Genomic DNA, 22,914 nt, shown 5'->3' with positions numbered 1-22,914 from the left:
AACCCCCACACTTAGGCCAGGCGCAGGTTCTGCATTATTGTAAAAAATATGTATTCTTATAGAGACATCTACCTACAGATTTCTCACCTGTGGAATAATTCCTGATGTCAGACTGGATCGAGAATCTTCAAAGCTTATAAGACGCCTGGTAGGGGGTGCTAGCTTTGTATCTATGCTGCAAATGACATCATCAAAGCTGTATAGTGCCCACCACAGCGCATCAAATTCAGTTCCCTTTTCTTTGCACCTTCGACATGGATCCGGAGCTCGCTCTCCCTGTGATATTGTGAGATTTCCTCACAGACCAAATTCTTGTAGTGCAGTTTTGTCACCATCAAAATGTTCATGTTTTACTCCCTGTTGGGACTGTGAGGGACAAATGTCCGTTGTGGACCCCCATTCGATTTGCCTTTGTTTCCTTGGTTCGGAATCTAAAACCTGTAACTTGTGCCTTAGTATGCACTGTAAGGCGATCAAGAATTAAGAGAGCAAAATGTGTTTTGACCTGGGCCCAGGATGACAAGCAAAAATCCAGAAAGTAATAAGGGTTGGCCAGAACACCTCTAGCTATGTAATAAAACAGGCCTCAACAAGGCTGATTCTGTAGTGCCAAATAACCCCAATTACAATATGTTGCCTTGTCTAGCTTTGGACATCTGACTTTTCTTTGGAGGTAGAGGCCAATCTGCTTGACCTTCCCTTTGATGGTGCACCTCCGTTTGACAACAAAGCCAACAACGCTTTGGAGCGTTTTCAAGCAAGAAAGTTCACAGTCAGCTCTTTGGGTGTCCAACAGCCTCGGCCCTTAAAAGACTGCTGGCAGTTCTGAGGCTTCTCAAGGGGATTTTATTTTCTGACAGTGTCAGCTGTTCAGTTTCGGGCTTCACAACCTGAGAATCCTCTGGTTAAACAGTACAGCGGTAGAACCAGTTGTAAAGGCTGTGGATCCCTTCATCAAGCCTCCTCCTCCTACCCTTCACCACCAGGAAATCCGGCTTAGTTTGCTTCACCAAGCCCACATGGAGCCTGTGGGAGGGGTGGGTGTCCTCCTTTCTACAGGACATGAAGGCCATTACTTCAGCCCAGTGGGTCCTTCAGATAATGGGCCCTACCCCTCCTTCAGACTCATCCCCCTTCTCTCTTTTCTGCCAGAAGGTCCACAGCTCCTTTGAAGCGAAGCATTGCTACCTCTTGCTGTAGGATATAATACAGCAAGAGGTGGCAAGGCTTCGCTTGAAAAGAGCTGTAAAATTAGTGCCAGGGCAGGAGATTGTATATATGTACAGAGTGCCATGGGCATCATTCAGTAGGTAGGAATCACATCCTCATTGAGTGATCCCCTCGCTTAATGTAGTAACTACTATATATTGAGATGATTTCTGTTATAAGACAATCAAAAAAGGTCTGACAAGGGTTTCTTTTGCTGACATGTATATTCACCCAACAGATCTTAGTACTCGTCAGTGTACTTATTATATATAAAGTGCAAAGATGCAGTGCTCAAGTGATGGCAGAGAGGGGGGCCATGTAGATGTTGAAGAGCGCTGGGCTTAGCGATGATCCTTGGGGTACTTCTCAGTTGGTCTCTGTGGGTTCGGAGAAGAAGGGTGGGAGTTCTGATCCTTTGGGTTCTGCCGGCGAGAAAGGAACTGATCCAGTCGAGGGCAGTCCCCCGTATGCCAGCGACGTGGATTCTGGCTGCAAGAGTGCGGTGGGAGACGTGTCGAAACTGCGGAAAGGTCTAGCAGGATGAGGGTTGGGGTGTGGCCCTGGTCGAGTAGCACACAGATGTCGTCGGTGGCAGCAAGTAGGGCGGCCTCTGTGCTGTGGTTAGAGCGGAATCTTGACTGGGAACAGTCAAGGGTGGCGTTTTTTTTCGTTGAAGGTGGTCAACTGGGCGTTGACTAATTTCTCAGTGACTTTGGCTGAGAAGGAGAGAGATGGGCCTGTAGTTTTTCAGGTCCGTCGGGTCAGCCGAGGGTTTCTTGAGGAAGGGCTTGACCGCTGCCAGTCGTCGGGAGAGATGCCAGATTCGAAAGAGGCGTTGATGGTCCGGCTAGTTCGAGTGCAATGGCGGCTGTGGCTCTGTGGAAGATCTGCGGCGGGCAGGGGTCCGTAGGGGCTCCTGAGTGGGTGTTCTTCATGGTCAAGGTGGTATGTTCAGTGGTGACCGGTGTCCAGGTGGTGATGGTGGGCTGGCTGTCATTGCTGGAGGAGAGGGTGGTTTCTGGAGACAGTTCGCTGAAGTTTTGTAGAGTGCCTTGATTTTCAGGTGGAAGTAGGACCTGCGCTTGTTGCAGAGGTCCTGGGACGGCATGACGTCTGTTGCGTCGCTGGGGGGTTTGGTGAACTGGATGACATTGAAGAGTTCCTTTGAGTTACTGTGGGAGAAAGTGCCATCTTTCTTGCCTTGGTATGCCCCCACTTTTTTCTGAACTGCTGATGTGCTTTGACTGTGTGTGCCCTCGGTTCCTGCCAACCAGGTACCCAGGGCCTGTGTTCCTTCCCTAAAACTGTGCTGAAACTAAAAACCCAATTGGCATCTCTGGCCACCTGTCAGCCCCTAGTAAATGGTACCCTAGGTACCCAGGGCATGGTGACCAGAGAAGACCCCTGAGGGCTGCAGCACTTATTGTGCCACCCTCAGGGGCCCTGTACCCTGGCACCCACACACTGCCTTTGCAGGCTGAGTGCCTAAGTACAGAACTAAACCAAGAATCGACATGGCACACATCCCTGTGTGCCATGCCCACATAACCCAATGCCCTAGCATAACTTCAGTCACCCCTCTAGCTGGGTGCACTATGTCAGAGGTGTGGGCACATGTGCATAAGCCCTGTGCACCTACAGTACCCAGGGCTATTCCTGGGCACTGTAAGTGCTCTGATGCCATTAAGAGTATACGGTGCTGGGAGGTTGTCATTACGAACTCCACAGCACCATAATGGCTACACTGAAGACTGAGTGGCTGCAGAGGCTGCCACACAGCAGACATGTTGCTGGACCCCTGGGTGGAGAGCCCCCCACTCTTTTGGGCCTGCAACAATGCACATCCTTGGCGAGGTGATAGGTCTCCTCCCCCAGGATGGGCAGGGGGAAGCTTCAAAGGCGTGCCTCTGTGAGCTTCTCCAGACCACTTGCTGTACCCAGCAACTGGCCCCCACCAGTTCTAACCCCCACTCTGGCGGGAAGACTGGCGGGAAAAACTATGTCAGGAAGGGGGGTGTGCCAGCCTGTGCCAACCCTACCCCTCAGGTGGGGGAGACGAGGTGAAGCACGACCCCGGGCTCCGGCCATCTTGTAGCTGGGGAGCCCTGCCCAATCCCAGCTAGGCTCCTGCCCCCCTCCCACAGGAGAGGAGCAGACTAGGGGGTGTACTCACCCCATTGGTCCCTGTCCTTGCCCTACCTGTAACGCCCCTAAATTCAGTATTTAGGGGCTCCCTGAACCTTCCTTCCTCAGATCCCGATACGAAAAGAAGAAAGATCAAGAAGAAGAAGACCCGCCGTGCAGCTGCTAACAACAGGATGACAACAACTGACTTGGCCCCAGCCCTACCGGTCTGTCGATCCTGGAACCTGCTCCTGCCTAATCCCGGCGACTCCTGCGGACAGCAACCTCGGGACACCCGGGGAACCTGCCTGCCTTGACCCTCTTAAAGACTGGGACTCACATCAGCAGAGGCTCTGCTGCAACAACCCACCTGGTGCCACCCAGGAAGTTTTGCAGCGTGAATCTTTCTGGATTCACTATGCTGTGCATTATTCCGCGGTCTTGTGGTTGGGTCCGGATTCGTAGTCTTTTCTTTTTTTTTTTGTTTTTTCGTAGCCCAGGTGGGCGTTGGCGTCACACCTCCTTGGGTGCATTTCCGGTGACGTCGGCATGCTTCCTGCGGAAGCTCCCACTCTTGGGCGCCATCTTCAGATTATTTTTTTTCGCGGTCGGGTCTGGATCGTTCCCGTTTGGGCTCCAGACATTTTTAGAGAAAAAGGAAAGGAAAATAGAGAAATTGCAAAGAAAAGGCATCTGAAGACTCCAGGAGACTTCATCAACGAGGAGTCCGCAAAGGAGAAGGAGAATTCATCGAGATCTTCGACGAACACGCGACCAGGGAGGCCCTGAGCGCTCGATGATGGACAACACGCCGTTCAAGTTCTGCCGTAACTGCCACCACAAGTATGCGCAGAAGGACCAGCACCCGGTATGCAACCTTTGTCTACCGGTAAATCACGAGAGCGAGGACTGCAACGCCTGCTCCGCCTTCACCCCGAAGACCCTTCGTGTGAGAGAGAGGCAGAGGGTAGCGCACGCCAGCCTGCAGGGGAAGGCCCCGACTCCGTCCCTCTACGATCTGGCGATGTCTTCCGAGGAAGAGGACAACGCCGCCGCCGAAGACGACAGCTACACGGTCGTAGAGACAGATTACACGAAGACTTCTGATAAGGTAGGAGACTCTCCGGCCCCCAAGAACCCGAGAGACTCGGAGTCTCGAAAAAACGAGGACAAGGCCCCGAAAGCGCAGACGCCAAAACACCTGGCGTACGCGAGTACTCACAGGCCCAGCGGATCCTCTGAGAAGGAGTCCCCGGCGCCGAGAGCTGTTGAACAGCAGAAGTCGTCGAAAATCGTCCCCCGAAAAGGATCGATCGACGCCGAGGGAGAAGGACCCTAAACTACCAACGCCGACCAGAGACCAAAAATCCGGTTCGATGTCGACGTCGAAAACTTCGGCACCGAAAAGCACGGCGCCGAGCCAACAGCCGAAAAGAGCGGCCGAACCATCCGACACGGAACACGCGGCCGAGATGGAGAAAAAGAGTAGGCGCCTCGAGGCCGAAATGGAAAACATCTTGCAGCGGAAGAAAGAATTCGACGCAAAGATGAAAACCTTCACGATCCCACACAAGACCAAGCCACCAGTGGTGGAGGTGGTCGAGGAGGAAGACGAGGTCGCCGAGGAACAAGACCCGGACGTCGAGGTGGTCGACGACCAGGAAGAGGAAGAGAATCCCTACGATAGTTACAACTATGGGGAGGAAGCGGACAGCAGGACGGACGCAGAGTCGGCCCCCTCTGACCTACAGGAGGTGGATTACCTAGATGTCGACACAGACAGCCCGGAGGAGGCGGTCAACACATATCCCTCGAGGCCCTCGCCGCCAGATGACATCGGGGCCTACAACTCGGTGATAAGGTCTGCCGCAGCGGCATTCAAACTCAAGCTCGACGAAGAGAAGCAGAAAGCAGACTTCCTTCTAGAGACATTGCTCCCCACACAAACAAGGAGCCAGTACCTGCCAATGCTCGACAGCGTCTTGGCTCAAGGGAAGGAAGCATTCAGGGAGCCTGCAACATGCAAGGCAGTAACTCCCAGAACAGAGAAGAAATACAAACATTCCTCAAAAGACCCACCCTACATTCAGGGGATGGTCTCTGCAGACTCCATTATCACGGCCACAGCAAGGAAGAGGGCTAACGTGCCCACTACTTCTGGACCACCACCGGATAAGGAAAGCAAGAGGATGGATCTGGTGGGCAGAAGGATCGAACGGAACGCCGCGACCCACTGGCGCATGGCTAATTCCAACGCACTGATAAACAGGCACATGTACCAGATCATGGAGGAGCTGGGGCAGTTGGTGAAGGACCTGCCCCAGGATGCCAGACAGAAGGCCGAAAAGCTGGTTGAAGAAGGGAAGAACGCGGCAAATTCTTGCCTTAAGACGGCCCTGGATGGAGCAGACACCTCCAGCAGGCTCATGATGATGGGTGTCACTGAAAGAAGACACGCCTGGCTCAGGATTTCAGGTTTCAAACCAGAGGTGCAACACAGCATCCTGAACACACCGTTCAACGGCGACACGCTTTTCGGAACAACAGTTGATGAGAAGCTCAGTCAACTAAAAAAGGACAACGAAACAGCAAGGTCCATGGGAGCATTGCAGTTCAGAGGCAATAAAAGGGGCACCCCGTCACGGAGGCCTGGCGGGAGAGGTGGAAACCAGCCAGGTACATCACACCAGGCTTTCCAACAGACTCACCAGGCAGACTCGCAGGCTCAGCAGGGTCAGCAGAAGCAGTCCTGGCAATACCAACAAAGAGGCCAGTCCTTTCGAGGGAGAGGAAATGGATGTGGACAGAATAGAAGAGGGGGACAGCAGCCCGCCTCTAAGTGACTTCAAAAAACCCTGTGTGCCCACCCACAGAAAAGATCCCAGGGGGCAGCACGTACAGAGGGGTCAAGACAAGCTACACATCTACGACCACATAACACCAGTGGGAGGAAGATTAAGATTTTACCTCCAAGAATGGAGAGAAATCACATCAGACAAATGGATCCTCAACATCATCCAATTCAGATACTGCATAGAGTTGGAGGGGAGGCCAACAAGCAGAAAACCAAAAAGAAAACCACTAGCAAGCAAGCAGCTAGAGTGTCTTCAGGAAGAAGTAAAGGAACTTCTGCGGAAGCAGGCCATAGAACGGGTACCCTTCAAGGAAAGAAACAAAGGAATATACTCAACGTACTTCCTGGTACCAAAAGTAGACGAGACAATGAGACCCATTCTGGACCTAAGGTTCCTGAACAAATTCATAAGAACGCAAAAATTCAAAATGACCTCCCTGCAAGAGGTGCTCCCGCAATTGCAGATCGGCGACTTCATGGTCACGATAGACCTCAAGGACGCCTACCTGCACATCCCAATGAACAGAAAGCACAAGCATATGCTCAGGTTCACCATCGGAGAAAGCCACTACCAGTTCACGACACTAGCCTTCGGGCTGAAATCGGCACCAAGGGTCTTCACAAAGTGCCTCGCAGCAGTCGCAGCGCACCTACGAAGGCAGGGAATACATGTATACCCCTACCTGGACGACTGGCTGGTGAAAGCAAACTCATACCAGAAATGCAAGCAGCACGCACACACAGTGACGAGCACGCTCATAAGCCTGGGGTTCTCCATCCATTGGAAGAAATCTTCAATGGAGCCGGAACAAGTGAAGATCTTCCTGGGAGCACAGATCAACACCTTACAGGGCAAAGTGTTCCCCAGCGAGAAGAGGGCGAAGGCACTGGTGAAGGAAACTCGCCTCTACCGGAAGGGACAAGCTCGGACAGTGAGGACTGCGAGCAAGATCATGGGGATGATGGCATCATGCATCCACCTGGTACCGAATGTACGTCTCCACATGAGACCCATTCAAGAATGGCTGCAGGAGCAATGGTCACAAGCTACAGGCAGTTGGGAGGATCTAGTGGTTGTAACGCACGCAGTGCAGAAGGAGATGACATGGTGGACCATGGAGAACATAGCAAGGGGAAAGCCTATAACGCCAACAGTGACCATCACCACAGACGCATCCCTGAAGGGATGGGGCGTTCACATGGAGGAGCTCAAGGTGAGGGGACTGTGGACGCCAGCAGATGCGACAAAGCACATCAGAAAGCTTTCCAAACAAGACTGTACAAGCACAAGGTGTTACTACAAACAGACAACACCACCGCGATGTTCTACATCAACAAGCAGGGGGGCACACAGTCAGCCCCGCTTTCAACGCTGGCGCAAGAGATATGGAGATGGGCCATCCCTCTGAAGATAGACCTGCTAGCCATACACCTACCAGGGAAGGACAACATACAAGCAGATTGGCTCAGCAGACAGACATCGGCATCCCACGAGTGGGAGCTCAATGCTCAGGAGACAAGGTGGCTGTTCGACAGATGGGGAACACCATCAGTGGACCTGTTTGCCACACGCCGGAATGCAAAATGCCAAAACTTCGCATCCAGACAGCCCGAGGAGGGGTCACTGGGGAATGCCCTATAGATAGATTGGTCCGGGACGTTTGCTTACGCCTTTCCCCCGATACCACTGATGCACAGAGTGCTGAGCAAGTGCAGAGCGAGCAACATGACCCTGATACTGGTCGCGCCACAGTGGGCCAGACAGACATGGTACTCGCAGATCATGGAGATGACACAGTGTGCACCCCACAGATTCGGCAAGAGGAAAGACCTACTCTCCATGCAGAACGGAGAGGTGCTACACCCAGAGCCAGAGAGCCTGTGCCTAGTAGCGTGGCTCCTGAGGACATAGAGTTCGCACATTTGAGACTGCCAGAAAGCACCCTGAGGGTCCTTCGGGAGGCACGGAGGCCCAGCACTCGGAAGTGCTATGTTGCGAAATGGAAAAGATTCACAATGTGGTGCAGAAAAGAAAGACTTCACACTAAAATATAGAAGGACTCCACAGTGCTAAAGTACCTGACACAATTGCTGGAGAAGAACCTTCGCTCATCCTCGTTAAGAGTTCACTTGGCAGCGATAGTCGCCTACACAAGGGGAGAAACGTGCAGGAGTTTCTTCACTTCACAGGTGGTGAAGAGATTCCTGGAAGGAGCGAAAAGGATCGCACCACCCAAGCGGGTGCCGCCACCTGCATGGAACTTGAACATAGTCCTAACGGAACTCATGAAGGAGCCCTTTGAACCACTTCACAAGGCTTCCCTAAAGATGCTAACTATGAAAACAGCTTTCCTGGTTGCAATAACGTCCTTACGCAGAGTAAGCGAGCTTCAGGCGCTGACGCTACAAGAACCCTGCATACAAATACACAATGATAGGGTTGTAATGAGGACTGACCCACACTTCATGCCGAAGGTGGTATCCAAATTCCACATGAACCAGTCTATACACATACCGAGTTTTTTCCAAAAACCAACAACTAGCGCTGCACACCCTGGACGCCAGAAGGGCAGTCATGCACTACATTGAGAGGACGAAGGGACACAGGAAAACAAAACAGTTCTTTGTGTCATTCGCCAACAGTTTCATGGGAAGGGCAGTAACAAAAAAGACTTTTGCACGATGGATCGCACAGACAATTCAACTCTGCCACAAACGTGCAGGACAAGAGCTAGCAGAGGGGACACGTGCCCACTCCACTAGGAAAAAGGGTGCTACAATAGCCTTCCTGGCTAACACACCCATACAAGACATATGCCTGGCGGCAACATGGGCTTCGGTGCACACGTTCACGAAGCACTACTGTGTGGATATACAGATGAACAAGGAAGCACAAGTCGGACAAAAGGTGCTCCAGCACATATTCAATAACCAACGCTCATCTTCTACCCAGCCGCCACAGAAATGAGAAACCGCTACAAAATCTATGCACAGCATAGTGAATCCAGAAAGATTCACGCTGCAAAACGAATAGTTTTCTTACCTGTCGGTGTAGTTTTGCAGCTTGAAGATCTTTCTGGATTCACTAGCTAACCCACCCGCCTCCGCCAGAAAGATGAGGCTGGAGAGAGAAGAGGTGGTTAATAAAAAAAAAAAAAAGGGACTTAAAAGTACATAGCGGTAAAATATCACCTAAATAGAACATTGCCATTACTTCGGAAACGAAAGAAACACGGAAAAAAAGAACCCGAAGATGGCGCCCAAGAGTGGGAGCTTCCGCAGGAAGCATGCCGACGTCACCGGAAATGCACCCAAGGAGGTGTGACGCCGATGCCCACCTGGGCTACGAAAAAACCCCAAAGAAAAGACTACGAATCCGGACCCAACCTCAAGACCGCGGAATAATGCACAGCATAGTGAATCCAGAAAGATCTTCAAGCTGCAAAACTACACCGACAGGTAAGAAAACTATTCGCTCCAGGCCAGCTCACTCTGCACCCGCCAAGCCCGTGCCGGGCCCAACCGAAACAAGACCACGAGGACGTCCCCCCCGGCGACTGAGACCCGAAGTCCAGTGCCCAAAGACCCTCCTCGACGAACCAGCCGACGCCTGCAGACTTAGAACCAGGGGCCACCCCAACCGTGACCAGCCGACGGTAAGCTTTTCCGACACCCAAAGACACCTCTGCACCCGGCGCCCTATTGCCCCCTGTGCCTCCCTTTGGGGTACCTACCTGTGCTCCAAGATCCAAACTTACCTCTCGAAGTGCTGGTCGCCCCTGGAGAGTCTCCGTCCCCGAGCCTGCAGTCTTTGTTCCTTTTTTACCTTTCCCATTGGATAACATTGAGCGCCCAACGGCTCAAGAGCACCCTGCACCTAGCCACCCGAGTGCCGCTGGCTGAGCCACCTTTGTCCTATCCTATTTCCCCCCTTGCCCTGAGCAAGTGACCAGGAGCTCGGCTCCCACAGCCACGTGGCCTGCTAACCAGCAGCCACCAACCGAAGGCCCCCTTTCCCTCATTGGATATCATTGGGCCTACCTACCTCTGCACCCGGCCGGCCCTGCACTACTGGGGCGGAACCGACTATACTTGCATGACCCTGGGGGACCCCTGAGTCTACACCCGGAATCTTAACTTTTGCAGCGTGAATCTTTCTGGATTCACTATGCTGTGCATATTCCGCAATCTGGTGGTTGGGTCCGGAATCGTAGTCTTCTTTTTTTTTTTTTTTTTTTTTCGTAGCCCAGGTGGGCGTCGACGTCCCACCATTTGGTGTACCTTCGGTGACGTTGGCATGCTTCCGGCGGAAGCTACCACCCTTGGGTGCCATCTTCAGATTCTTTTTTCCGCCGTTGGGTCTGGATCGTCGCGTGAAGCTCCAGAAGTTTTGGAGGAGAAAAGAAGGAAATACAGCAACTCTTCGACGGTAAAGACCGGAGAAGATCGGGAGAAGAGGACCATCAGAGAGGAGACGACGAAGAAAGGAGAGAACTTGGAGATCTTCGACGTCCTTGGAGGAATGCGTGCACAAGGGGCCCCCTGAGCGCAGGGATGTACAAGACACCCTTTAAATTCTGCAAAAACTGCCACCACAAGTTCGCGCAGAAGGACCAGCACCCGGTCTGCAACCTCTGCCTGCCAATCGACCACGAGAGCAGAGACTGCAACGCCTGCTCCGTCTTCAAGCCGAACACACTCCGAGTTCGAGAGAGACAGAGGACTGCTCACCACACGATGCAGGGCAAGGGCCAGGCACCGACGCTTTACGAACTGGGCCTCTCCACCGACGACGAGGACAACATCGCCGAAGGTCCAGATGACTACACGGTCGCGGAGACCGATAAGAAAACGCCTGACAGGGTAGGAGAGTCTACGACCCCGAAAACCCCCACAGGGTCTCGAAAGCCAGAGGCAGACTCTCGAAAGTCAGAGCCTCGAAAGGAGCACCGGCGCCGAAAACTTCGACGACCGAAGCTGCATCCTCCGAAAAAGAGCCCAGCGGATCCTTCGAGAAGGACTCCTGGAGGCCGAAGACCAGCGAAAAGCATAGGTCATCGAAGCAAGCCCCCGAAAAAAGGGCCTTCGACTTCGACCTCGACTTCGAAGGAAAAGGAGCCGAAGAAGGTTTCGACGTCGACGCCGAAAAGAGCAGCCGAAACGCTCGACGACGAGCAGGCCGCAGAGATGCACAGAAAGAAAAGAAGGCTTGAGGCCGAAATGGAGAATATCCTTCAGAGAAAGAAGGACTTCGATGAAAAAATGAAAAGTTACAGGATCCCCTCGAAGCCGACACCGACCGTCGCTGAGGTACAGGAGCACGAGGAGTTTGACGTCAAAGAGACGCCGAAAACTCCGGAACCCTCGGAGCAAGAAGAGGAAGAAGACCTCTACTACACAGAAGGGGATTACGGGGAGCAGCAGTCAAGCTACGGCTCAGGTTCCTCGACGGCCCAAGACCAGGAATGGCAGGACATCGAGGCCGAAAACCCGGAGGAGGCTGTGGAAACATACCCCTCGAGGCCTTCGCCACCGGACGACATTGGGTCATACAATGTGGTGGTCAGGAAGGCGGCAGCAGCCTATGGGGTTAAGCTGGAGGAGGAGAGGCCAAAAGCAGATTTCCTGCTGGAGACATTGCTCCCCACACAGACAAGAAGCCAGTTCTTGCCCATGCTAAAGAGTGTCACAGACCAGGGGAAGGAAGCCTTCAAGGAGCCGGCTGCATGCAGATCAGTAACGCCGAGGACGGAGAAGAAATACAAATTCTCCTCCCAGGACCCAGCTTACATCAAGGGATCCGTCACAGCAGACTCAATAATTGCTGCAACGGCCAGAAAAAGGGCAAACGTCCCAACAACATCTGGACCCCCACCTGACAAAGAAAGCAGGAGGATGGATCTAACAGGCAGGAAAATAGAGAGGAACGCCGCAACGCACTGGCGAATGGCGAACTCCAATGCCCTCCTGAACAGACATCAATACCAGCATTGGGATGAGATGGGCCAATTACTCAAACACCTCCCGGAACAATACCGTGAGAGGGCATCACACCTTGTGGAAGAGGGGAAAAGCATCGCTAACTCGTGCCTCAAGACAACCTTGGATGGGGCCTGAAACAGCCAGCAGACTGATGGCTATAGGCGTTACAGAGAGAAGGCAAGCCTGGCTCAGGATCTCAGGCTTCAAGGCTGAGGTTCAGAACAACATCCTGAGCACACCCTTCAACGGGGAATCACTGTTCGGAGCCCCAGTTGATGAGAAGCTCACCCAACTGAAGGACAACGAGACGGCAAGGTCCATGGGGGCCCTGCAATTCAGGGGGATGAGAAGGGGCTCTCCTACACGGAGGCCTAACGGCAGGGGTGGAAGCCAGCAAGGGCAATCACACCAGGCATTCCACCAGGGACAACAGAGTGACAACCAAAGTCACCAGGGCCAGCAGAGGCAAAACTGGAACTACCAGGGCAGGGGCCAGTCCTTTCGGTCAAGAGGAAATGGACGGGGCCAGAGAAGGAGAGGCGGTGAGCAACCCCCCTCTAAGTGACTTCACTCGGAAAAAGGTGCTCTCCCACTCGAACCCTCCGGGGGAGGAGCACGGGAAAACAAACAGGAGAGGGCTACACGGACAAGACACAAAGGAACATGTGACGCCAGTAGGAGGAAGAATGAGATTTTTTCTCCAGGAGTGGAGAAAAATAACAACGGACAAGTGGATACTCGACATCATGCAGTTCGGATACTGCATAGAGTTGGAAAAGAGACCACCAAACAGAAAGCCAAAGAAAAGAGAGCACTCTGGAAGAGAGCTGCGATTACTCCAAGAGGAAGCTCAAGAACTCCTCCTCAAAGCGGCCATCGAGCGGGTTCCACTCAAAGAACGAAACAGGGGAGTATACTCCAACTACTTCCTGGTACCAAAAGTGGACGAAAGTCTAAGACCCATCCTGGACCTTCGGTTCCTAAACAAATACGTAAAGACTCAAAAATTCAAGATGACGTCCCTACAAGAGGTCATCCCGCAGATAAAGGCCGGGGACTTCTTGTCCACCATAGACCTCAAAGATGCATACCTGCACATCCCCATGAACAGGCAGCACAAGCACATGCTAAGATTCACAGTGAACAAGGATCACTACCAATTCACCACCCTGGCGTTCGGCCTAAAGTCCGCACCAAGGGTGTTCACCAAATGCCTCGCGGCAGTGGCCGCACATCTAAGAAGAAAGGGGATACACGTGTACCCCCTACCTCGACGACTGGCTCGTAAAGGCAAGCTCTTACAGGACATGCAAGGATCATGCAGAGCAGGTCACAAGAACGCTAGCAAGCCTGGGATTCTCCATACACTGGGGAAAATGCTCAATGGAACCAGAGCAAGTGAAAATCTTCCTGGGAGCTCAAATCGACACTGTCCAATGCAGGGTGTTACCCAGCGAGAAGAGAACACTCGGCCTACTGAGGGAGAAACGTCACTACCAGAAGGGGCGAGATCTGACAGTGAGGACTGTGAGCAAGATTTTAGGGATGATGGCGTCATGCATACACCTGGTCCCCAATGTACGCCTACGGATGAGACCACTCCAAGAGTGGCTGCAACAGCAGTGGTCACAAGCTACAGGAAGTTGGGAGGATCTAGTGGTTGTAACGCACAGGGTGCAGGAAGAAATAAGGTGGTGGACCAAGGAAAGAATAACAGTAGGGAAGCCTCTAACACCACCGGACCCAAAGGTGACCATCACCACAGACGCATCCCAGAAGGGATGGGGCGCACACATGAACAGGCTCAAAGTGAGGGGTCTGTGGAGCCCTACAGATGCGGTCAGGCACATCAATTACCTGGAACTGAAAACAGTGTTGCTAGCCCTCAAGGCCTTTCAGAAACACCTGTACAGCCAGAAGGTGCTGATACAAACAGACAACACCACAACGATGTTTTACATAAACAAACAGGGGGGAACTCAATCATTCCCTCTGTCAAGCTTGGCACAAGAAATCTGGAGATGGGCAATACCACTCAAAATAGACCTGCTAGCCATACACCTGCCAGGGAAGGACAATGTAGAAGCGGATTGGCTCAGCAGGCAGACTTCAGCGTCCCACGAGTGGGAACTCAATATTCAGGAAACGGAGAGACTATTCAGGAGATGGGGCACACCAACAATAGACCTGTTTGCAACACGCCGGAATGCAAAATGCCAATACTTTGCATCCAGGCAACCAGAGGCACTGTCACAGGGGAATGCCCTATGGATAAGCTGGTCAAAAACATTTGCCTACGCTTTTCCCCCGATACCTCTGATCCCCAGGGTTCTCAACAAATGCATGACGAGCAACATGACGCTCATCCTGGTGGTACCACAATGGGCCAGGCAGACCTGGTACTCTCAGATAATGGAGATGGCGCAGGGCCCCCCCACAAGTTCTCAAAAAGAAGAGACCTACTCTCCATGGAAAACGGATAAGTTCTACACCCAGAGCCGGAGAGCCTCAACCTCTCAGCCTGGCTCCTGAGGACTTAGAGTTCGCACATCTAAAACTACCAGAGAGCACCCTGCGGGTGCTGCGTGAGGCAAGAAGGCCCAGCACACGCAAGTGCTATGGGGAAAAATGGAAAAGATTCACTCAATGGTGTTGCAAGAAAAAAACTCCACAGAAAACTGACCAGGGAGTCTACGGTGCTAAGGTACCTCACGCACCTAATTAAAGCTAAGCTAAGCTCATCCTCGCTGAGGGTGCACCTGGCAGCGATTGTGGCATACACAAGAGGAGAAACAGGGAGAAGCTTCTTTACATCCCAAGTCGTAAAAAGATTCCTGGAAGGGGCAAAAAGAATAGCGCCACCAAAGAGAATGCCGCCACCGGCCTGGAACCTAAATGTGGTACTAACGGAGCTCATGAAAGCACCTTTCGAACCCATCCACAAAGCATCACTGTAAATGCTAACAATGAAAACAGCTTTTCTAGTAGCAATCACCTCGCTACATAGGGTGAGCGAACTGCAGGCACTCACACTACAGGAACCCTACATCCAGATACACAGTGACAGGGTCGTGATGAGAACAGACCCACACTTCATGCCAAAGGTGGTGTCGAGGTTCCACATGAACCAGAGTATTCAGATCCCTAGCTTCTTCCAAAACCCCACTACAAGCGCTGAGAGGTCGCTCCACACTCTAGACGCAAGAAGGACTGTGATGCACTACATTGAAAGGACGAAGGGACACAGGAAAACAAAACAGTTCTTCGTATCCTTCGCAAACAGTTACATGGGCAAACCAGTGACTAAAAACACCATAGCCCGATGGATCGCACAGACAATACAATTCTGCCACAAACAAGCGGGCCAGGAGCTAACAGGAGGGTCGCAGGCCCACTCCACCAGGAAGAAAGGAGCAAAAATTGCCTTTCTGGCCAACACACCAATCCAGGACATATGCCTGGCGGCAGCATGGGCTTCAGTGCACACGTTCACGGAGCACTATTGCGTGGATGTACAAATGAACAAAGAAGCACAAGTAGGACAAAAGGTGCTTCAACATATATTCAACAACCAACGCTCATCTTCCACCCAGCCGCCACAAAAGTAACGAAAACCGCTACAAAATCTATGCACAGCATAGTGAATCCAGAAAGATTCACACTGCAAAACAAATAGTTTCTTACCTGTCGGTGTAGTTTTGCAGCTTGAAGATCTTTCTGGATTCACTAACGAACCCACCCGCCTCCGCCAGAAAGATGAGGCTGGAGAAGAAGGTGGAAACACTTAGAAAAGAAAGCAAGTTCAAGCTTACAAGATACGTGAAAAGAATTACGTTGAAAAAAGGATTAACAAACATAGCCATGGATTCACTACAAACACAGAAAAGAAAAAAAGAGACAGAAAAAAGAATCCGAAGATGGCGCCCAAGGGTGGTAGCTTCCGCCGGAAGCATGCCGATGTCACCGAAGGTACACCAAATGGTGGGACGTCGACGCCCACCTGGGCTACGAAAAAAAAAAGAGAGAAAAAAGACTACGATTCCGGACCCAACCACCAGATTGCGGATTATGCACAGCATAGTGAATCCAGAAAGATCTTCAAGCTTCAAAACTACACCGACAGGTAAGAAACTATTCGTTCACCAGCCAAGTACTCACCTGGAAACCGGTAACTCACTTACCTGCCGTTGGATAACATTGACCCATTTTGACTCGAAAATTTTCTAAGTGCGAAGTTTTGAAAACTACAAATATTCATATAAAATCAGCCTAAGCCCGAATTCCGAAGTACTCCCCTGCCTGTTGGTTCTAAAAATAAAACAACTATATCTTTGAATATAACAACCATTGGCCTAGAGTTCGGTCTTTGAGTGTGTGAAATCCTTTGCTGACTGAGTGTGTACAACAAATGCTTTGCACTGCCCTCTGGTACAGCCTTACTGCTCGACCAAGCTACCACTTTTGTGAGTAAGGTCGGTACTGACCTTAACCACTGTTATACCTTTGGGGTTTGTGGACTCTATACACACTGTACTTCATTATTGTCCAGTATATATAGAGCCGCTTTCTCACATACTGGCATTGGTGAAGATTTTGTTCTGGATAAAAGACCACTTGGTGGCTCTTATGCGTTGGTGGTTTGCTGTCATGGTGTTCTTGTAGGTGGTTTGGTCTTCAGTGGTTCTGCTGTTTCTTCAACGTTTTTTGAGATGTCTGCAGGAACGTCTGTCTTTTTGGAGGTCGCTGGTGAACCAGGCAGCCTTCAGTGGGTGTTTTCTGTCAGGGTGGCGGAGGTGTGTGTGCTTGTCTGCGCAACTGGTGATCCAGCGGTGTAGTTCCTTGGCTGCGGAGTTGACGTCGGTCGTGGCAGAGGGGGTCGTGGGTGAGGGTGGAGTTGAGGTGCTCCTCTGTGACCTTGCTCCAATTCCTTTGTGGTGGGCATGTGGCGGGCTTGTGTACAGTGGTGATGTTGAAAGAGAAGTGTACGCATTGGTGGTCTGTCCAGAGGGGCTGCGAGGTGTGGCTGAAGTGGATGTTCGCCCCTCCTGCGACTATTGGATTGAGGATGTGTCTGGCCTTGTGGGGGGGGGGTGGTGATGAGCTGCTTCAATCCGAGGTTGTCCAGGAGGGAGGTGGAGTCGGGGAACGCTGCAGTTGTCGAGGTGGAAGTTCTTGTCTCCGATGAGTATGTAGTCTGTGGAGGCGATGGCGTGGGGTGCAATGAGGTCGGCAGTTGTGGTGGTGAAAGAAGCGCGGGCCCTGGGGGGTCTGTAAGCGAGTGTGCCACGAAGCGTGGTTCCGGGGCTGGTCTGGAACTGGAAGTGGAGGTGTCCGGTGTTGGTGAGGGAGTATCTCATGCTGGAGGTGGAGGGTCAGAGGGAGCTCTTGTGTGCGATGGCGAGTCCTCCTGCTGGGCGGTGGGGGCGGTCCTTTCTCTGGATCTTGTATCCTTCTGGGATGGCGGCAGTGATGCCGGGGTGGACGCGGCATTAGTCCAGGTTTCCGTGAAGAAGGTGACGTCTGGCGAGAGGGTATCGAGGAGGTCCCAGATCTCTAAGGTGTGTCAGTGTAGTGAACACACGTTGTGGAGGATGCACTTCAGGGCTTTGGTGGTGCCGGCGTCCAGTGTGGGTGCTGCGATTGCGGGGGTGCTGTGGATGGTAAAACATTGTCAGCAGTGTCTGCAGGAGAACTGGCCTTGGGTGGTGTTCGGCCTGAACCGCTGACAGATGTTGTTCGGAGTGCGAGGAGGGCAGCAGAGTCGTAGCGGTGGGGAGGTCCGGGAACCAGGGTCCCTGGTGCTGGCCACAGACAGGCTTACCTTTGGCACGCCTTCAGCGCACCAGCGGCGCGCTCGCGGCATGCCATTAAATGGGGAAGGAGGAGTGAGGTGCAGCTGGGAGGCGGGAACCAGCAGGGGGAGGGGCCACGAGGGCAGCAGCTGCGAGAAGGAAACTGGGACAATAAAGGGCAAAAACAGAACAAGGCGCAATAAGGCAAATAGTAGAGACAAAAAGACACTGAGAAATAATAAAGCAAAGGGCACTGAGAAAGAATAAAACAGAAGGGCACTGACCATAATAAAAACAAGGGCACAGACAAGACAGCAAAAGAAGCAGGCACAGACAAGACGGCAGAAGAAGCGGGCACAAAACCAGAATGCACAGCAGCCTTGAACCTCTACCAGGTGGAGGTGAGCAGGGTCAGTGGGACAAACAGCGGAGCTGCTGGGGAGAGAGCAAATCTCAGACCAGGAGGTCAGAGGTCAATTATGCCTCACTCTGGTTGGCTGGCTCCCCCCATCTGCAAGATGGCAGGGATTGAAAGTTGTGCTTCACCTCGCCTCCCCCACCTGAGAGGTGGGATTGGCAAAGGTGGGCACACCTCCCTTCCTCACTTAAGTTTTCATGCCGGTTCTCCCTTCCAAAGTGGTGGCCAGAACTGGTGGGGACCAATTGTTGGAAGCAGCAAAAGGCCTGGGAAAGCTCACAAAGCCTTTGAAGCTTCCCCTACGTGGACCTTGCCCATCCTGGGGGATGTGGCTTGGCACCTCGTCCCAGGATGTGCATTGTTTCAGACCCCAAGTGCAGCAGGCTCTCGACCTAGGGGTCCAGGAACATGTCTAGTGGTGGCAGCTGGGGAGCAGTCACTCGGCCTGGACACTAGTGTAAGGTCATTTTTCAGGGAGCATCTCTAAGATGCCCTCTGTGTGAATTTTTCATTACATCCCACACTGGCATCAATGTGGGTTTAATGTGCTGAGAAGTTTGATACCTAACTTCTCAGTTTTTAGTAAAGCCATTATGGTACTGTGGTGTTCGTAATGACAAACTCCCAGCGCCATATACTCTTAATGGCCTTTATGCACTTCCACTGTCTAAGAATTGGCTTAGACACTGTAGGGGTACAGGGTTCGTGCACCTGTACCCTCACCTCTGGTACAGTGCACCCAGCTAGAGGGGCGGCTGGCTGATCTATGGCAGGGCAGTGGGTTGTAGGCATGTGTGTCATGTCGACTCTTCACCTTTTTCTACACCAAAACATGTAGCCTGCAAAGGCAGTGTGAGTGTAAGGGTACAGGGCCTCTAAGGGTGGCACAGTAAGTGCTGCAGCCCTTAGAGGCCTTCCTTGGTCCACACTGCTTCGGGGGCATTTTCGAGCCTTTCCTGCCGCCTTACTTGACTGACCAGCTGTCTCCCCTCCTGCCGCCGCACCTCATTTGCCAACCAGCGGCCGCAGTGAGGAGGGGGGCCCAGGGATATCGGGACTACAGATCCCAGACACCCTAGCGGCGGGAGCCGCCGCCACACGCATTTCCGGTGCCAGGAGGCGCACAAAAAGGAACACAGCCACGGTGGAGCAGGGGACCACACTGCTTCGGGGGCATTTTCGAGCCTTTCCTGCCACCTTACCTGACTGACCAGCTGTCTCCTGTCTCCCCTCCCGCCGCCGCACCTCATTTGCCAACCAGCGGCCGCAGTGAGGAGGGGGGCCCAGGGGCATCGGGACTACAGATCCCAGACACCCTAGCGGCGGGAGCCGCCGCCACACGTATTTCCGGCGCCACGAGGCACACAAAAAGGAACACAGCCCCCGCGTCGCGGGATCGCGCGCGGGTCTGCGCCGGGCTAAGCCCGGGCAAAGGGCGGGCCGTCTGTGGCTGTCCGGGGCAGAACGAGGGCCACAGACTTTGGTCGTCGTTGCAGAGGGTGCTCATACTTGTGAAGTGAGACCTTTTGATTCTCAGGACTGTGATTGTTTATTAATTTTATTTATTCTGTAAAGCCATAAGATTATGAGCTGATTCTATTTTTGCAGTACTTAACAATTCATGATAGTCTTTGTTATTTTAAACATTATAGATCTTGCCGCTAGCGATAGCAATGTCTAAACAGAAAGTTGTAAATACCCCACCAGTGTTAGCGACGCTGGATAATTATCTAGTTAAAGTGGTTAACAAAATGAATAAGGATCGAAGATTATCCCTAGGTATGGGGAGTCCTCCCGCTATACCCCCTCCAACACCAACCACATTAACCGCTATACCTATGGATGATAGCTATGAACTAGGTAACTCTGTGGATGAGATTATTGAAGTGCCCTCCCAAATCGTCTAATCAGGATACTCTGGGTGCATCTAACAACGCTCCAGTTCAGCCCCCTCCGGCCCCTAGAGCAGTGAGAGCATGTAGGAAACTACAAATTAAACGGGGGGGAAACCGTAACAAAGAAAGAACAGATTCACCCCCTAAAAACATCCCAGGTGATGCGGAGTTACTGGATAAGAATGGTACTGTTAAAATAAATAATGAGCAGTTTGATCTCTTAGTTAGCATCATAGACGGCAAGATTGAAAAGCTCATTAAACCCCTAGTGCTTAAACTTGATATCATCTCTGCTGAAGTATTAAGACTAGGTGATCTTTTGGATTCCCACATAGATCTGGCTGGAAGTTCTAGGGCCCCCAAGAAGGATCCTAACGAGAAGGGTCTTCTAGTTAGGGAAGATGTACTAAACCCATCTAATGGGGGCCCTAATGTTAGTGAGAAAGCACTGCATAACCCCACACCATTAGTAAGCCAGAATAAACAGGTTGCATCTACAACAGAGAGTACACCGGAATTATAGAAGTAAAGAAAAGCCGTTTTATTAATCTCCCCCCTGACTGTGCACCGTATGTGGTTGTTCTAACTAATGTGCCGCCCATCGATAACCATTCTACCCAGTATCAGCAGGGAGAGGAGTTGGCGTAACCGCTAGGGCGCTCGACCTCTGACCTAGAGGAACTGGGTTAGAGTCTCGGTAACGAACCAAACTTCCTGTGATTCTGGGCAAATCACTTAATCTCCCCGTGCCTAACAAAAATTAATGTGTGTCCTAATGTAACGTAACTGGTGCTATGTAAAGCGCTCTGATACCCGATTCGGTTCGGGTCTAGTTATCGCTATATACAACTCTACCAACCCCCCCCCCCCCCCCCCCCCCCCCCCAAAACCCACATGATTCCCTTACAAATAAAACAGTTTCATGGCTGCATAGGCAGTGTGGGTTCCCAATCGCTTACTCTGACCATATTGTATCCACCAGAAGGGTAAACTGGAACGGAAACTCTAGAAAGACGTGCAGGGGCGACTGCGTCATTGTTAATTTTAAATACCCCCAACACGTAGCTACTGTTTTATTAAGAGCGGCTTCGCTATTACACAATGAGAATAGTGTATGTGTGCGTCCACTTGGCTACTTTTATAGCCATCTAATTAATGCACCCCCAGAAACCAATAGAAAAAGACCATTCACACCTACCCACCGTCCAGTCCCAGTAGTCCCAACTCAAAACAGGTACCAAGCTTTAAGTTCCCTGGATTCAAACGACTGACTTACCGAGGGTTGTGGGCCCCTCGTTTGGGTGCCTATAAATAGCAAGGTGTGTATATGCAGACAGGTGATTGAATTAAGAGAGGAGCATAGATACCCAGAGCCTGTTTTGATGGTTGATCAAAATGGGATTAACAGCTGTGGGGATATGCCAATTGGAAATCTGAAGGCGGGAGATGGTAAAAAAAGCAATTGATATACAGGATGCTGTAAGAGCAACGGGTAATATAGGTATCACAATTGTCAGCTGGAACATTGCCGGACTGAAGTCTAAAGGGAATGTTTTGGGCTGGAAGAATTTCATCAATAGCCATGATATTCTTTGCTTTCAAGAAACATGGTGCAGGGAAGATGTTAATTATGAGGGGTTTGCTTCTTACAATTTGTTGGCGCAAGGTTCCTCATCAGGGAGAGCTAAAGGCGGCCTCTTGATATTGGTTTCTATCAACCGGAAAATCATAGTAAAAAGGCATCTGACTGGGTTTGCATGCACAGATTCTCTGGCTTGTCGAGGATCAAGGGCGCAACATACTATTAGTGAACTACTATAAGAATGTTTTTGATAATACTAGGACGACAGTAGTTAACTCCTTCGATGCTGATGACGGAACCGCTCCGTCATCAGCTGCGGTGGCGCTGTGCTGATGACAGAGCGGTTCCGTCATGGCCCGCTCGGCACGCCTGCGCTGAGCGTTCTATTGAGCGGGGCGGGCCATGACGGAACCGCTCTGTCATCAGCATAGCTCAACCGAGGCTGGTGACGGAGCGGTTTCGTCACCAGCATGCGGCCGCCGCGTGCCCGCCCCGCCCCCTTAGCGCTGCGGCGGAATAGCCGCCGCAGTGAAGGAGTTAATGACTTGGCTAGCGTAGTAGATAATCTTAGTGTAGAAAGTTGTTTCTTTTGACATTATTTGGGTGGGTGATTTTAATGTTCCGTTATGTGAATTGTCAACCCAAAAAGTCTGTGGGATTACTAACAATGATGGCTCGGATGACCTGCACTTTAGACATAACAGCTATGGAGAAACATTACATAAGTTTATGGGATGTTATGACTTGGAAATTTTGGACTCTGTTAAAGATGAAAGGGGCCAGATTATTCCCACTTATAAGAACAAGCAGAGCAGAGCAGTTCAGTCATAGATCATGTGATTGTTTCCTCTAATATTACCTCATTTTGTGCTCCCCTAGGATTGAAGTCACTTCTTTTAGTGATCATAACTGTATAATTTTAGCCTGTTCTCTCTGGGGTAGAAGCTCTGTAGGTATAGGAACTATAATTGCATATGTGGAGCCACACAGACCTAATGGAGTAAGACTAAGATGGATAGGGGAGAAAGCGAAAGAATTAATAAGCTCTATCGTCAAAG

General features: G+C 51.6%; 1 protein-coding gene across 3 annotated transcripts in view; it reads left to right on the top strand.

Annotated features, from left to right (window-relative positions):
- The window catches only part of ZNF330 (zinc finger protein 330), a 167,846-nt gene that overhangs the window by 126,462 nt on the left and 18,470 nt on the right, over positions 1–22,914 (top strand). The window lies entirely within an intron of this gene.

The sequence above is a fragment of the Lissotriton helveticus genome, chromosome 2_1, assembly GCF_964261635.1.
Source record: "Lissotriton helveticus chromosome 2_1, aLisHel1.1, whole genome shotgun sequence".
NCBI lineage: Eukaryota > Metazoa > Chordata > Amphibia > Caudata > Salamandridae > Lissotriton > Lissotriton helveticus.
The sequence above is the reverse complement of the archived record's forward strand: the minus strand, read 5'-3'. Positions and strand labels throughout refer to the sequence as shown.